This window comes from Linepithema humile, chromosome 3 (genome assembly GCF_040581485.1).
Source record: "Linepithema humile isolate Giens D197 chromosome 3, Lhum_UNIL_v1.0, whole genome shotgun sequence".
Classification (NCBI taxonomy): domain Eukaryota; kingdom Metazoa; phylum Arthropoda; class Insecta; order Hymenoptera; family Formicidae; genus Linepithema; species Linepithema humile.
Genome location: NC_090130.1, coordinates 7,367,697 through 7,383,944, shown reverse-complemented (window position 1 = coordinate 7,383,944; position 16,248 = coordinate 7,367,697). Strand labels below are relative to the sequence as shown.

The 16,248-nt window shown below is 43.3% G+C and overlaps 1 protein-coding gene across 1 annotated transcript in view; it reads left to right on the top strand.

Annotated features, from left to right (window-relative positions):
* The window catches only part of LOC105676396 (uncharacterized), a 413,689-nt gene that overhangs the window by 90,572 nt on the left and 306,869 nt on the right, over positions 1–16,248 (top strand). Inside the window, exon 4 of the mRNA XM_067351940.1 lies at positions 15,882–15,934. The gene's annotated coding sequence lies outside the window, so the exon portion shown is untranslated. The remainder of the gene's footprint in view (positions 1–15,881; positions 15,935–16,248) is intronic.

Here is a 16,248-nt window from a genome sequence, read left to right as displayed (position 1 = left end):
TCACGTGTAATGTTTTATATCGCAGTATTATAAAGGCGGCAAAAGAGGTGAGTCGTGCGCCGGAAGGAAAGCGTTATTAAAGCGGACGATAATCTTCCGGATGTAAAGCACCGATCAACGAAGGGTACGGGACGGAGGCCGGAGAGACCGTTGCTGGGAGGGCGAGGCGGAGGTTGGCGGGCATTCTCTTTTTGCCACATGAGATACGTACCGGGTAGCAATAAATAAGCGCACGTCGAGCGGGGAGTCGGCGATAATACGTGATCCCCTTGCGTTGAATACTTAATGCTAAGTACTCGGTATCTGCATACACACCTCTCGCCCTACGAGCGGCGTATACATTTGTATGTATGCGTGTGTGAGCGTATATTGTCTGGGTATCTCCGCGCCGTGCTTCGTACGCGGATGTGTGTTTCCTTGCATGTGGAAGAAACGCGAGCATACGTAACGTGGAAACGGTATAGGCGGTGGGAGCCACTATTGAGTCGCAGTACAATAAAATAACACGAAATACTCGGTCGGGTGGGATGAGGGGGGGGGGCAGGGTGACGGCGGAGGGGCCGTAGGGCCGCGGGAGAGAGGACGAGAAAGAGAAACCAGCAACAGCAGCAGCAGCCCCCTTTCGGTAGGGCGCGGAGAATCCAGCTCACGGTAAGTGGGGGTTGTTTCCACCGCCGGTGTGTATGCATTATGCAGGAAGATAATGCTCTCGGATACTTTGTCCGTATGGGAATAACGCGAAAAGCCGTGAGCGCCGGGAGCTTAGATCGCGAGCATAACTCTTTCTGCAAGCCGCCATTGAGAATCGAGATCGCACCGTACGTTCTGGATGAAAGATCTTGATAAGTTATTGTCAGACTGGTTTACGCACGCGCGATATTATTGTTGTTTTTTTCCAGCTGATTGTGTTACTTTTGTTTTTATAAATGTGTCAATTGTACACGCGCGGATAAAACGTACGTGAATTCTGTCATAAAAATTAAATTAGCAATAATAAGGATAATTCTTATCTAAGAAATGTTCTTACGATTAAATAATTATTATGGATAGCTCAGTTGGTGCACGCTATTTTATTAATTAACTCAAGAAATTGATTTATATATATATATATATATATATATATATTCTCTTATTTCTCTAGTGTAAAGTTATCGTCTTGAGACTTGCGAGGCAAAAGTAATATGCCGGAGGAAAAGCTGCACCACAGCTTGTCTGTGTATGCGAGCGTGTTTTCTCACACGCGTGGCTGCATTTGTCAAAAGGATGTTCCAAGGGTGAATTGGTTTAGCAGATACATATACGACCGGCGTGCAGCCGGTGCACGTGTACCGGACTTTCGCTGCACAGGCCGGTAGCGGTATCTTAGGAGAGGCCGAGGCAGGATCATAGCGATAGACTCGGCCAAGAAAAGAAGATGAGATGGCAGACGGGAGGTGGGAAAGGGGCGGGTTAAAGCGAGGCCGTTACGAATTCGCGGCGAGGAGAAATGAGTCGATACAGACAGATACACGTACGGACGCGGGCGCGGGCATGCATCGCGGATATACGTGTGCACACTTGCGTGTGTGTATCGCGGCAACCTAAATTCTGAATAAAACGAGGGTTGCATAAGAGATCAGGGACGTGATGAAAAACAAACAGCGGTTTAGGTTTGCTGTTTGATCTTCGGGCCGGGCATTCATAGAACTCTCGACTCCCGCGCGCGGTATTATCTATTGACTGCGTAGTATCGCGGGCGGTCTGCAGACGGAAAGAACGGGACGGGAGTGCGCATTGCGATTCGGGGTGCGGCGACGAGAAGGAGTAGCTGATACGAGGCCGGCTGACCGAGGTGGATGGTGCACACCTACATACGTTAACGACGGTGGCGGTGAGGCTTTTCAGTTCGCACCACCGACACCGCCATCGCGCTCGCTTGGCATTTGGGAATAGCTTTTATGCGCGAGCCATCTTTCATCTTCAGCGCTTGATGATGCATTCGAAGTGCGGGTGGAGGGAAAAGTGCGCGCTTTGATTATCTGCGAGACGTGCAAATGCCGATATATTGATGCCGGCGAGAAAAAAAAAACTGAAAAGAAAGTAATCGAGAGATAACACTTTAATTGGATTGCGAAATAAATAACAGTTTCGCGTGAACTTTGAGATTCTTTTGAGATTTACACGATACGAAATTGGCTTTGCATTCGTGACAACCGAATATACAAACCAATAATCCAATCTGACGGTGGCTGTAACACGGTGATGGAAGGATTCGCGGCGGTAAAAGGCACCGGTTTACCTGACACTGTTTGTAGGGCGGAGAGCAGAGCATTTCCATATCACACGGATGAGGGAAAAAAAGGAACACGCACGTCGAAGTGATGGGCGTTTACAGGCGGACGAGCGGTAATCCGTAGGTAACCCTCGTTAGTGACGAATCGCTACCTACCTACCCTGATATCGTCTGGCACTCAATTAAGCCTTCGATCCTCCCACCTCCCGCCAATTCGATTCGAGAAGTGACGAGCGTGATCTTCTTTTTGCGAGCACGCATGCATAAACATCCGCGGGGAGAATCGATCCTTTCGTCACGCGCGCTGTAATTTGACGAACAACTATTGACAATTCTTTGCTCTTTATCCATGATTGATAATTTTGTTAAAAGAAAGACGATAAAATTTTGTCACGCCCTCGCGTATCGCTTACACAAGCGTATTCAATGCGATTTTGTATGACGTAGACAAGACTTCTGTTCGCGATTGGATTGATTTGGCGAAATCAGAATTGCTTTGGACAAGACTATCGCGATGTCGAGCATTCAAGTGGCAGCGGGACCCTCTGCGAAGGCTTTGAGATATCGGGATGTACATACGCGTGGTTAGTGGTGGTAGTCGATAGGGAACGGATGGATGGTTGGAAGGATAGAGGTGGTTAGATACACAGCTCCTCTTCCCGCTGATTTCTGACTCAGTTTCTCCCGCAGATACACGCACGCTCTTTTCGTATACACGCACCAGCCGGCATCCCCGTCCCGCTGCCCGGGCTCGTCCCGAAGCCTCTTTCAGGTTTTTCCTTTCAGTGTTGCCTTATTGAATATCCCACGAGTGGAAAATCAGTTCAACCTCCTTGAAAGGAGACGACCGAGCCAGTTCACCCTCTCCCCGCAATCATCCTCTCACCCTCGCGTATCTCTCAGTCTTCGTTTTCCTCCCTTCAAACCTCACGGCCGAAGTTATCGCATTCAATGCGATTTCCCGCCGATCAAAATCGGATAGCGGAAGAAGCGCCTTGGGGGAGAGAGAGTGGAGGCCTTCTTCAGACGAGCAACAAATTGTCGTATCGGATTTCCGGCTAAAGTGACTATGCAATATCCGCGTGTAGTAGTGATGTGCTCTTTTTTTGTCACGGATCGACGTGGTGAATACGTTGAAATTTAAATGGTTAATTTTATAATTATATTTGTTAGACTCGATAATAAAATGTATGAATAAGTATAGATAAATATACATGTCTGATATTTTAATATTGACAAATATTATGAAAATTATATGTATTGATTACTGGATTCAAAGAAAAATTATATTAGAATTATACGTCATAGATGTTTATATACTTATAATCACAATTTCGTATTGATAATTGTTTTAGTTATAGTCAATTATCAATCTTCATTTATCACCGGAAGAGAATAAAGTGTCAGTAGAGTCTTCCGGAAATTGTTCCAACGTTGACGCGTTTAATAGATTGTCGTTTTAATATTTTTATCAGAGAGAAGCGCCGCTTTCCTCCCGCGGCATCGGCTGTTCGCGAATTGGAAGGGACTGCGTTTCCAAACGGCACCGTGAGCCGTCACGTTTGACGTCTCCATGTATCATCCGTCGGTTTCCATTACATGCGCGCCCATAATATCGTTGGGGATACGAGATGACGCGAGAGGAGAATGAGAGAGAAAGATGAGCGAGCACGCGCCGCGTTATAAGTGTATCCGAAACGCGCGCGCTACCGGAATGAACAAAATGAGGGTGGAGAGAGCGCGCGGGGGGTGGCGAGCGAGAAGAACCTTCGCGGTAGCGTGGATTTCTTTGCATAGGGAATTCGATCGTTTGTCATGTATACGCCATCTTGCCGTAAATTGCCGAGAAGAGCCGCGCTCTCGAAATTGCCCGTATGCATATTGGATGCTCGTATACTTCCTAGCGTAAATTCAATGCGCGATGTAGATATTGCTTTTACACGTGTGTGCTGTGAGAAATTGCAAATCGGTTATTTGCTGCAATTTTATTGCCGTGTGTAAAGGTGAAGCAACGTACAATTACCGACGAAATTATTATTGCTGAAATTGCCGCTCGCTTCCTTCAATAGATTTTGTGAAATCATAAAATTTGCATTTACAAATTCCCGCAAAAGACATCGTCATGCAATCACGCAGTCATCAGTTTAGGGAGTCAATAACGTTAATTAAAATACCCTTTGTAGCGCGACGTTTTTTTACCCCTGATTTCTGAGCGACCGTTGTCGAGCCCCTCAAGAGAAGGAGGTGGGGGGGGGGAGTGGGTGTCGGCAATGGGGCGAGTACCACAAGCACTCGACCTGTCGCTCCTTGTTGGATATTTATTCGTTCGTTCGTTTTTATTTATACTCAAGGTCTGTGAGGGTCCACCTTATTTGCACCCATTCACCCGCCGCTCGAACCACCCCCGACAGATCCTTTAAACGGCACGACTGCCGCCGAGACTCGGAACCCTTTGCCGCTATTGCCGCGTTGGAGGAAGAAAAAATTAATGGACGCATTCGAATGAATTTTATTAATTGAATCGCACGTAGGGCGCCGCGGTTCGACGCGGCTCGTACGACCCTTTGTAAATGCGGGGTGACTTGTTGCAACCGCCTTTTAAGCTCCTCTCCCTCATCAGATAAAAAAAAAAAAAAAGAGACGAGCCAGTCGCCGATTGCCTTTTACTCGTTATCACCCTTTCTGATGGTACAACCGTAGATGAATTCTCATTCTAAGTTTTTTACGATGCGTGTTCGCGTATTACACGCCCATGCGATCGTTTAAAGCATCAATATTCAACTTTAATTTTTTGCTCAGCATGTGTAATTTCTTTGAAGAGTGAATGCATGCATGTTGACTTAAGTCTTTTACAATAAAACACTTTAGCGATATAAATTAACGTTTCCTTTCTCAGGAATTCATTAATTCATTAATTTCTGTTTTTTATATGCTTGATTGTTTCGAGATTAAAGAAGTGAATGTAAAGAGAAAATATAACGCGCCCGAGTTGCTTTGCTTTATAATACCTAATTTGCCGCAATTTTCTATGTGCGTTATTTTCGCCGATATGCTCGAATAAGTTTCGCGGAAACGTTGTTTGCATTTAACATCCACTCGACTTTGAAGCATCCCTTAGAAAGCGCGCACTCGGTAGCCGTCGCTTTCCGCATTGTGACGCGGCTATGACGGATACGGCCTTCCTCGGTATTGCTCCACGATTCCATGCACGCTCATTAGATTAATCTCCGCGCTTCCGTTGAAAGCCTGCCGCGACGGACACGTTCAAAAAACAAGCTTGCACGGCGAATTCATCCCTGGACCGGACCATCCAATGAATGCCCTCGAGCGGACATTGGCTGTGCGAAGACATGAGTTAGTGTCGAAAGAGACGTGGAGGCGGGAACGGGGAGAGGCAAAAGGTATCCAAGAAAGAGACTGTGCGGAGAGGAGAAAGACAGATAGAACTCGGTATACGCATGCTAAGTCATACCGCGAACGTGAGAGCGCAGGACGGACGAGGCGTGGGAGGGGAAGGAGAGCGATAGGGGTTGGGGGGTGGATGGGGTAGACGGAGCATAAAAGGAACACTAGTAGGTATTAATATTTAGCGTCTCTGAAGCCGCCCGCATTCAGGCAACTCCGCTGGATTTCCATCCTCCTCTCCCCGTTACACCTCCGCCACCCCGTTACCACCACCGCCATCGACGCCGGCGTCGCGTCCCTTCCGCAGGCACCGATCTTCCCTTACCTCGCCCCTCCGGTGCACGTCTCTTTACGGTAAAATATGTAAATCTAACCAATATTTCTAAAGATACAGCGGCGTACACACGGCGGGGGCTCTTTTATGACGGGGCAGAGCGCGAAACCCGCGGATACCGCGTTAGCGAGCATCAGTGTGTCTGTCGACATCTTTCCGTGCGCGCGCGCGTGTGTGTATGTATCTGTATTGTACGTATGTAAGGACCAACCTAAATACGCCGTCACTCGGTGTGTATGGGCAAGGGTGGAAAGAGAGTATGTATGAGTGCGTGCTCGCGGATCCGCGCGAGTGTGTAAGGGCGAGTATTTGAATGGAGCTTGAATATCATCCATGAATATTTTGCAAGTTCCTATTTAAAAGAACGCGAAGCGCGCGCGGTAAGATATGATACCGGGCGGCGGACCACCTCGAACATTCATGCGGGAGGCAGAGACGATGGTATACGGGTACACGGGAGGTACCTACTCGAGAAATCGATAGTAAAACCCAGAGGACGTCTCAGCGAAATGGCGCGGCCGGCTTGCAATCGCGTACATTTTTATGCAGATATCGTTATCCGTTATCGCCGGCGTTAATGGATTACTTTTTGCTTCTTCTCGTACTGTAGTCGGAGCATTTTATGAAAATTCCTCAATCCTTATATAAACTGTAAGATTTTAACTAGATTCATCTCCTGACAATTATAATCACATGTTGATTTGTATTTTAAAATTGCAGCCATTTGCAGATTAAAATTGTTGAAGAAAGAATATTTTAATCTCTATTCTTTTTATATTTGCGATAATTCAATAAAACATTGAACTATCTTATAGATATGAATTATTCTTCGATCCAGTTTAATATATAATATTCTTAACTAGAATGTGATCTACATATATTATTAAATAGTTACAATAATCAGCTATTCTTTTTTAAATCGATAACTTGATTCATCGTGAGTTTGATTTTCTTCTTTCATTTATTTAATTACGCGTAAAATTTATAGTATTTACGAGATTATCGGTAACAAGTGTGCACAAAATAGCGATAAATAGCGGTATGAATAAAATGCGTAATTGCATGCGTAATTGCAATTCCTTAAGTCATTCGTCGACATTGATATGGAGCGCACGTAGCGTTCGCGCCGAAAGATCCCCCAGCGAGGCTTTCTTATTCGAAAGGGTGGCTGGGACGGCGTACCTTTATCTCGAGACGAAGGCGGGAGGACCAATTTTCACGGCAGCGGGATATATCCGGAGGTCTCAGAGTACCGAAGGGTTGGCGGCAAAGATCACAAGTAATTGAATGGGGGAGAGAGGAGGCGGTCTCGCTTCAACTCCCGTGAGTGTTCAACCAATTAATCCACTTCAATCCCGAAGGCAACCTCGCGAGCATCGAACTGTCTTTTTTTCTCTATTACGCTGTAGACACAGTAAGACGTATTGAGATCGAAGGAGACACCTTTGGGATTCAAAACATCGGCACGCCCGTTCGTCTGCTTCTTCCGTTTTTCCGCTGTTGATTCGTTTCATCTGTCGGTTTTTCTTCCGAATTCCGTTATGACATAGTATGATGTTACTTGAAAGCAACTATTTGCAAAACACTACATTTTATCGGAAAATTTATTAGATCGCCGCGAGGTTCTAAATCTCGATTCAATTCGTGTACTCGCTGGACACGTATCGCGGCAGATTGGAAATCTGAAACGGCACTTCGACGGATAGCATCGTCTGGAGCGGCTCGCGGTATCAAAGCGATTCCGCAACACCAATTAAGTCCCTTTCAGGCGAAACCGGGGATGGTCTGGCCAATAAAACAAAGTAAATCCTCGTCTGGTCTAATCTTCGAGATAGAGAGGTACGACGTGGAGGGGGGAGGCGTCGGTCTCTTGCTGGTACGAAAAGTAACGATTGCCAGGTACTCCTGAGATACGGCCGAAAGAGATTTTAACCAGACCCGTCGCAAATCCTGGATACGTCCCCTAATAATACTCAATTCCAATGTGGATTAATAGCGGTTTATTCCCTTCCTTCCTGTCCGCCTTCCTTTCGCCCGTCGCGGACGCAGAGCCTCTCATACGAGCCGCGACTCGGATCCCGAATTCCTATTAACGCCCTGGTAATTAAGTCGGGGAACTACTTAATCTTCCTGCATCGCGATTGATTCTGCGACAAGTACGCCTCCTACTTGAAACCAACATATCTTGTAAATCAGTGTTTTTGTCGTCTTAAACTAAAGTTTCGCGCTAATGCGAATGTCGCTGACAAGTTGACCCTAAATGGCCTAAGCGCGATTTAGCGTTCATTTTCTTTTTGCTTAAAGTTTTTCAGCAAAGTTACGTTAAACTTTCGTTATATCGACATACAGCACGCTGACGCGGAAAAGACGAAGTTTACGGCGGACCGTAACGGGCCGCGCTGTACAGATTGTCGAATCGGGAAAGGACAGGAGAGGGCAGCATGCTAATTTATGGCACCCTGGCGCTCCATTACGAATATTTATTCGCGGCGAGTTTAATCTAAACTTCGAGAGTCCTCCTCGCCGTCCTCTTCCTCAAGTCGCTCCCGTCCCCTCTTCTTGCAAGTCGCCGCGGATTCCTTCCTTCCTTCCTTCCTTCCTTCCTATCTTCCACATCGTTCACCTCGTCGTTCTCGCTCCCGTAACAGAGAAACCCGGCGTCTTAACGACGTATTGTCTCCGCGACTTATCAAAACAATTCGTTGAACTGCTACCCGTGCCCTGCGCTGCAATGAACATTGTTTCGCCCGCCGCTGATTAAATGAGCCGACGTCATTTTCGAGATTTGTCACGCGGTATCTCGATAAAGGCATAATGTTGCGATTTTAATGATATGTGGCGATAAAGTATGATGCAACAGTATTTTAGTATCGGTTGCTTTACAATTTAATACTTTAATATACATTTTGTATTTGAATATTTTGTTAGCTTCAACTATAATAATGGTATTGAAAAGAATCATCAAAAAATTATGATTTCATGCAACATTACTTAATCGAGCATTTTTACTTTATCATACTGCATTTTGAGTTTCCACGAAACAGACGTTTCATGGCATATGCGAGTCTGTAAGTTGCCGATCAGAGCTCGTAATATTCGCTCGATAAGATAATCTTTCGGAGCAAGGAAGGTACAATAATTTCACCGTCCCAGCCATCGTCCCTCGTCCTTCGTTATACGTTTATATCCTTATTTCTCGCCACCCTATTTTTTCGAATCTCCTTTGCATATTAACAATATCGCTTCGAAGAGACGAAGCGGTTTTAGGATAAAAAATTATGGAGACAACCCAACCCCCTGAGCTTCTTCCATCTTACTTCTCACTTTATTCTCTTCTCGCTCCCTCTTTTATCACGTTCCTCATCGCCATCTCAGTGTTCTCTTTCCTTTTCTGTTTTTACGATACTGCCAATTACACGCCCGTTTGAATTCACTATCCAACCGAGACGAATACTCCGATATAAATTTTTATCGCTCACCACGGGGTTCTGCTCTTTGTGCTTCCTCTTTCTATTTTATGGCACGCTTCATCTCTGCATCAGTTCGTCGTTCGCGATTTCTGTTCTTATCCAAGTTTCATGGAAAATACTTGAACGTAACAGTTCTGCATTTTCCGTCACTATTTGGTTCCTAGCTCCTAGGACGAAAATATTTTTCCGGAATAATTATCTAGATGCTTGGAGAGATTATCAAAAGGAATTAAGACAGAAAATTATTGATGAAAATGAACGAACCGTTAGTCCGCTGGATTTCGCAAATCGGTTGGATTACAAAACTGAAGTGTGCTCGCACGTTTGTCGCATTTCTTTAATACAGTGTCAACCCCTTGCCAATCTCCTGGATATTACCAGCGAATGTAACAAAGTACTCGAAGAGGAAGGTTTTTGAGGGTGATATTACTCTGTAATAGATATTACGTTCTACCTGCTCGCATATTAGATTTTAATATAGAAGATACGAGAGAGCGGCGCTGAATACTTTTTCCTTTGTGAAAAATTCACGTCGGCTGCAACTTTTAATACGTAATACCGTCGGCGGGCGCACCGCGTCGTTTGCGAGCGCATGCTAGACGAGCGCATACGTATGCTATCGAACGTAGGAGAGACGTAGGCGAGGTATACTTATGGAACTCGCGCTGTCACTTCGCCGAGAGTACCCGTCGCTTTCTTTTTGTACACCCGACGAATTTAAATCCGTCACGTTATTTTTCGTCGGAATCGTTTCTCGATTTAGATTGCGGGTCGTCACTATATTTTTATCGATGTTCTATTATTTTTAGTAATTACATTTATTTCTCTCTACGTGACATTTTATAAAAGTGTGAGTTAAACGAAGTGTATGAATAGACGTGTATTCAAGGAAGAATCTATTTTTTTTTATCAGAAGGATATCGCGTAAATTTACATTTTTCAGAATTGACATGTCTTGATTTGATTTTGTATGTTAAAAGAAAGTTTTTCTCTTTTTATATAACATTTGGTAGGCCTTGAACTTTAGAATGGTACATTTGCTTTACTGCGATGCATTGAATTATTATATTTTAAAGAAAGAAATGGTTGAGAATTCTGAAGAGAGAAATATAAGATTTTAATGCATCACAGTAGAGTTTCAGATCTACCAAATAATATGAGATAAGATTTTAAGGCATAAAAATGAATAAAATGTACATTAATCTATAATGAAATGTACATTTTAACATTAAAATGTATATTTTCAATAATTTATTTAATATGTCAAAGTTACAAGAGCCAGGTTAACATGCTCAGAATTGATTTAATTATATAACTATCTATTACATTGCACATACGTTTCAACCATCGGCTTGAATAATAGAAGAGCCAATAATAGAAATAGTGATTTAATGTATATTTTATTCATTCTTATGCTTTAGAATTTTATATCATATCATAATTAGATATCATATATAACTTAGATTTTGGTATGCAATATGATTTAATAAACAAAATAGAAATTTTATAGTGAAATAAAAATCACGGTTAATTAATATTTAAAAATATATTTGTATGTGTAATATATTTGCACGGTCATTTTGATTTCCAAAGTGCTTCAGAGGGTTCAACGGGAAATGTTAGCGTTTCTCTTTTGCCGCGCGTGCAGCCGGTGGAAGCAGTCATGGTTGCGACGTGTCTCTGACGCGGCGTTGAAGTTAAGTGGATGCGCCTTGACGAAGTCGATCTAATTAACTTCGAGGCCTCTCACCCCTTCGGCCTAAATATCGCCTCCTGTCCTAAATGCGGATCAGTGAATTGCCAGAGACGCGGTTGCGGCGGGAGAAAGGGCTGACGTCGTAGAAGCTGGAGGCCAAAGCGCGGAGGCGCGACATAGGGGGTTGTTTTAACGAAACCAGCTCCCCTATCCACCCTCGTCGCAGTCTGCTTAAACGCAGACAGACACGCGTGTGGATTTTACTGGCGCGTGTAAAGCGGTTGTCTGTTCAGTTTATTTGTAATCAACACAATCGTGTTTTGACAAAAGCGAAATGTAGCGACACTAAATGCATTCGCGCGCATCCACGAGGTTCTCGCGGTTTTGTCTATATATAAGATTACATAAAAATCAGTCCAAGTTCTCGCACTCGATAAGCAAGTATGTCTCTTGTGCTTTTGTGATTATTAAAATTGGATTTTGGACGTACGATGACAACGTTTGAAAATTGCATTATTCAAAAAATTAAATATGAGTAGTTGGTATTAAATTTTTTTCAACATATTTTGTGTGAGTACGAAAAATAAATATCAAGCAGCTTTGAGACATCACTAAATCTTTTCTCTCAATTTGAGAGGAGGTGACGCTAGGGGCTTATAGTATTTATGAAAGTACAGATACTCCGCATTCTCTCCGAGCCGTTGGGGTCGAAGGGGAATGATCTCGCTTGTCTTGTTCCCAATCGAATTCTGTTTTCTCGGCTGCGGAATCGGTCGAATTCCTAAGACGTTCAATGCGCCCACTTCCAGCCTTCCGATATGACAGACCCTTGTCTGGGAGAGAGATTCAAATTCTTCTGACCATCGCTCGCGTTCCAAGATACAGAAATGTCTGCCCTCGTCAATCTCAGATCTTGTATAGATTTTATCGTGATTCGGAAATAGCATAATTGTATTATTTTGTACACCGCTATCGTAGAATTTGTGACGAAACTTTTAAGTGCATAATGTTTCATCTAAAAACAATGGCGTTATTGTAATATGTAAATATGCAAAACTCGTAATTGCCACGAGGAGGAAGTTTGATAGAGGTTCTGCCGCGTGTAATTGTGAATACCAACAGATTCCTAAGACGCACCCGTATCTAAGCGGACCTGTTTCCGATGACTAACTGCGATTCGCGGGGAAATACAAATTCTTCCGACTATCGGGCGAATTCCAGTGCACGGACTATTGAAAATACCACTTTGACACGACCGTATGCCCGAGGACGACGTTGGGGATGGCATGAGTACGCGGTCGAGTTTCGTTCGTCTGGCATTTAATGTAAAATAATGTAAATGCCGTATCGCCTTTCGACGAGATGTAAGCTAAGCGTAACGTTTTATCTTGCAAAGTGCAAGTGGAAGCCCGAATGTCACTCTTTTTTCCGTAATTATTTGATAATGCACGAATAGCCGTTGCGTTTGCCAGGTAAAAGCATCTTTTCTATTTCTAATCCAAGTAGACTCAAATTGCAGCAATATAATGCGCACAGTCCATCTTTTAACAGGCTAAGGTTATTTTTCTTAAGTTATTTACATAGATTTCTCTGTCGTATTGCTATTGCTATATATATTTTTACTTATTATTGAGATCTCTCGTGTTCATTATTGAGAGTAATCAGCTGCAAGATTTGATGAAATCAAGTCTTGTTTGGAATTGTACTTGGCGGAAAATCGAGAACGTTTCGCGCAGCTTGTGAATGCAGATGCTGACACACCCACGCTACTGAGCGACGCGATATCGCGAATTCGAATTCGACGGTAGTAAACCAGCACTAAATCTTGAACAATCAAACGTCCATTGTTTGCCTAGGTCTGTCAGTCGACGGAATACCGATTCAGCGATTACTCTGTGAGTATATCCGTAGACGCATCGAGTGTACACACGCAACACAAACTCGTTCTTCGTATATATACATATATATATATATATATATATATATATATATATATGTATATATTTATGTAGATATACGTATAAATAGGGTGTGCACCGGCTGTGCACAAGTTACAATATTGCGCAGATTACATTTTAAGCGGCAATATTAATAGGCATGATATTTTATCAAGATAATAGTCAATAATATACTTGTCACGTTCAAATAAAAAATAATATGCAATGCTTAATATTTTCCGACAGACTTTTTACACAAATTTTCGAATATTAATTACATAAATAACAGATTAGCTGTCCAAATTGCGAATAACGAATGTACTCTGCAGATCCACACCAATGTACATTGCAGCGTCGTTGTATCGCGTCTCTCCCATCGTCTCTGCCATCGTGTAAGTGCGGCGCGTGGTGCGATCACAATGGAGAATTTGACTGCTTTTGATTTGAAGGGAAACAATGGAGTCAGACACTACTTACTTGCGCAGTTATTTCGCCGGCGCTGCCGGCTATAATATTCGTAGGTGATTGCATACGCGAGAACGTACGGGAGAAAGAGGGAAGAGAAAGGTTGGGGGGGGGGGGAGAAGGGAGAGAGCGGAATGGGGCTCATTGCACTTTTATCGCCGGCACGACCTGTCGGAATGGAGGTGCGAACATTCTGGTTAGCAGACATGGACTTTATATACGCTCGTGATAATTTACTATTAACCTCAGAGTGATTGTTATACGAATATCTGACATACATTATTGTATGATTAAATTGAGAGAGAGAAAGCAAAGAATTAATATATTCAGCTTTTCCTCGCAAATTTAGTTACTTTATTTTACTCAAGTTGTTAATTGAAATTGATTGACAGAACGTTATGTGTTACAGTTTATTTTATCCTAAATTTTGTCACGAACTATTTTTAATATTTAAAGTGTTATAAACTATGTATAACGTATGCATAAATTACTTATATTGCAAGAGAGATAATTTACGTTACACTAGCGTTTCTATTTTTAAGTAATCTGTCCAAATCGGCTTTCCCGATCGCGATGACGGAATCTTTGTCGCTCTTTGTGCCGGCTCGGCGCCGACGCGTGACACAAGAACGAGAAAGGGAGAAAGAGACGGAAAGCACGAGAGAGATGGGGTAGGAGTGGGAGGCCATTACGTAGACGTAATTCAAAAGCGGGAACGTATGCTTCATTTATTAAAGAGATTGCCTCGAAAGATTGCTGTTTCGCGCATGGCTACGTCTCTTGGCGCTGCCTTGCTCCCTTCAGCCACGGTCGCTGGCTCCTACGCAGCCGTCATCATTATTGTGCCGGTGCCGCTGCAGCAGGCATTCGAATTACGGCGCGTTTATATTCAATTTGTTTCTAGAAATTACAATTTGTTGGGAATTGGCGCGGCAGACGACGCCGAGGAGTTGCGAGCTGCCCTCCTTTTCGTGCACTTTCGGACCCCAAGTCATTCGATTTCGCATCGAAGATTTCTTAGTTCAAAAATGTTAGTTTTAACAATGCGTGATCATTGTGACTATTGTGTCTGCATCACTATTGTACTTCGATCGTGGCAAATTAAGTTTTAAAATAATTGCTTGCTAATTGATTTTACAATAGTATAAACAATGATGTCCATGAGTTTAATTAAAAACTACTTTATTAATTTCATTGAATTATATATATATATAGTGATACTAGCATCATTCACTTATATTCTGGTCTAAATCCAAGACACTCGGCGGGAATAGAACGGTTGATTCGAGGGTTGCTCGTCGAAGAACACTCGGATGATATATGAAGACAATATGGTCTCATATTTCTGTCGCTGTCGCGGTAGGATTAAGCTTATACTCTTTTGCGACCGAATATCTTCGGCAGTTGTCACGTACTGCCAGCACCCCACAGAAACTTATCCCCCCCCTTTCCCCTGCTCGCCTCCTCTGCTTGCATTCTCTCGTGACAGCGATGAAAAAAATAAGTGGCGAATGATAAATCACAGTGCCGATCCGAACATTTATCAGCTGTAACAACTATTTATTTATAAATTGTTTTAGAACTTTAGCTCCCATGGCAAATCTTGAATTGCAATCGCATATTTTCGCATATGTCGAAAAGGAGCGTAATATATTTCTTATTCTTTCCGATAAGTAATTGATAGTTAGATTTTGCTGTTCGCAAAAGAAAGTTCCCTTATTTATTTGTTTATGTTCAAAGGGCTCATACATGGTCATGCAGATAAAGCAACCATAGTACGACAAAGACTTATGGTACCGTTCTACCCTTTATTACACTCTTTTCGAGACAGAGGGTATAAAGGAGAAACGCGAGAGAAGGCGAACGAGAAGAGATGGCTCTTTGTATCGGTACACATCTATTTTCGTTTTTTCATCTCTTTCTTCTTTAATGCTGTATTTCGCAGTCGCCGTCCTCGTTTGCTTTTACTCGTCAGTCGGTAGACGGCCATTAGTAGTAGAGTAAAAGCTATTGGAAGCTCGTGGGATCTTTGAAAGGGTGCAGATGACGATTTCGGAGGCACTGTGTCTGCATTTCGCTCACCTCGCTCACGAACTTTCCCGCGCCTTTCATATTGCAATGATATCTCTGCTATCTCTTTCATTCGCGGTTATACATCTGCATATTTTTAATCGTATTTGCAACTTTATCGCACAAAGTGCGACGTGTGATTCGCATTCAAATATAATTAATATATTTTTCTCGCGATTGTGATATATTTGGAATGAGAAAAGCTGATTCGCGCGTGTTGTTCTTCTTGCAGATAAGCAGCCGTCGTTACTTCTCGGATTTTTGATCGTCTTCGCCATCACGTGGGTGAGTGCAATGATATAAATCATGTAATGTACTTGTTTTATTACCGTCGATCCGTGCCGATTACGCAACGAGCTCGTAACTAACTGCCGATGATGTATGCCTGATAATTGCCGATTTCAATCTGCTGAAACGGTCCGCTAATAAATAATTTAATGCGCCGGGTTTTCGTGCATCGGTGATTCCGAGCGATGCACGGTCGGTCGGTCGGTCGGTTGCATGCCGTGCATTGATAGGTACAATGCGACGTGATTGTACCAATCATGCGATATTATAATCAATAATACACGCTATTAAACCCTAACTATGCACGACTG